Source organism: Mandrillus leucophaeus, unplaced genomic scaffold (genome assembly GCF_000951045.1).
Source record: "Mandrillus leucophaeus isolate KB7577 unplaced genomic scaffold, Mleu.le_1.0 Scaffold105, whole genome shotgun sequence".
NCBI classification, from domain to species: domain Eukaryota; kingdom Metazoa; phylum Chordata; class Mammalia; order Primates; family Cercopithecidae; genus Mandrillus; species Mandrillus leucophaeus.
Window position 1 is genome coordinate 2,769,513 of NW_012098654.1, and position 1,963 is coordinate 2,771,475.

Genomic DNA, 1,963 nt, shown 5'->3' on the forward strand with positions numbered 1-1,963 from the left:
TTTCCTATTCAACATGTACTGGAGGTCCTCATTTGTGCAATAAAGCAAGAAAAATAAATAAAAGCCACACATGTTGGAAAGATGTAAAACTACTTTTACTCACAGGTAACATGATCTTGAACATAGAAAATCCAAAGGAATCTACCAAAAACAAAACAAAACATGTTATCAGCTATAAAGACTGAGTTTTGTAAGGCTGAAGGACACAAGGTCAATATTAATTGAAATTTCTATATACAATTGCAAAAATAGTTGAATTTCTATATGTAATAGTAACAAAGATTGAAAATTCAGATAAAAATACCACTTACAATAGCTTCAAAAATCATGAAGTACTTAGGGATAATCTTAACAAAATAAGAATAAAACCAGTCTATGGAAAACTCTAAAATATTGCTGAGAGAAATTTTAAAATACAGAGATAAATAGGTAGCTAGACCTTGCTGTGGATGGAAAGACTCAATATTTTTTTAAATGTCAATTATCTCCCAATTAATTTGTAGATACCACGTAATCCCAATTAAAATTCTAGCAAGCTTTTTTGTAGCAAATGGTAAACTGCTCCTAAAATTTATGTGGAAACAAAAAGAGCCCACAAAGAACCCAATAAACTTATTTTGAAAATAAAGAACAACATTGGAAAATTCCTATTACCCGATTTCTGGATTTAATATTCAGCTTTGGTAATTAAGACAGTGTGGTATCACCACACAAATAGACAGATAACTCAACAGAACAGTACAGAAAAGTGAAAACAGACCCACCTATACCTAGTACATTGATATTTGACAAAGTAGCCAGGATAATTCAGTTGAGGGGAAAGAGAATCTTTTCAACAAATTACGAGGAAAAACAGGACATCTCCGTGGAAAATAGGAGCCCCGATGTTTACCTCATACCTTATACAAAACTAGCTTGAAATGGATCATACGCCTTAACATAAAACTTAGAGATGACTATATAAGAGAAAATCTCTGTATATAAAAGAGAAAAATGTTTGTAACCTCGGAATAGGCAAAGATTTCTTAGCTAGACATCAAGAGCATGAACTATAAAAGACTTGAAAAGTTGACTTCAAAGTTAAAAACTTTTGATTTTGGCAAGACACTGAAGAAAATGACAAGGCAGGTCACAGACTGGGAGACAGTATTTTCAGTACAGCAAGCACATGAAAAGATGTCCCATATCACTAGACATCAGGGAAATACAAACTAAAACCCCACTAGAAGGCTAAAATTTAAGAACATGACAATACCTAGTGCTGGTAAGAATGTGGAACACCTGAAACTATCGTACGTTTACGGTCGTCATTCAACATGGTACGACCGCTCTGAATAACAGCTCCACCATGTCTTATGAAGTTATATATGTGACTTTATTCCACTCCTAGGCATTTATTCAAGAGAAGTGATAGCACAGGCTCACATAAAGACATGCACGAATAAAGACATTGAGTCTTTATTCATAACAATTGTCAGAGAACCAGAAACAACCCAAATGCCCATCCACGGTGAATGAACACATTGTGACATGTCTATAAAAATGAGATTATTTTGCAATACAAAGGAACAAACTAGTGATTCATATGGATGGATTTTAAAAACATGCCCAGTGAAAGAAGCCAGGGTACCTACTGTATGATTCTGTTTATATGAAACTCTAGGAAAGACAAAGTGAATCTAGGCCGGGCGCGGTGGCTCACATCTGTAATCCCAGCACTTTGGGAGGCCGAGACGGACGGATTACCTGAGTTCAGGAGTTCGAGACCAGCCTGGTTAACATGGTGAAACCCTGTCTCTACTAAAAATACACAAATTAGCCAGGTGTGGTGGTGGGCGCCTGTAATTCCTGCTACTTGGGAGGCTGAGGCAGGAAAATCGCTTGAACCCAGGAGGTGGAGGTTGGAGTGAGCTGAGATCGTGTCACCGCACTCCAGCCTGGATAACGGAGTGAGACTCTGTCT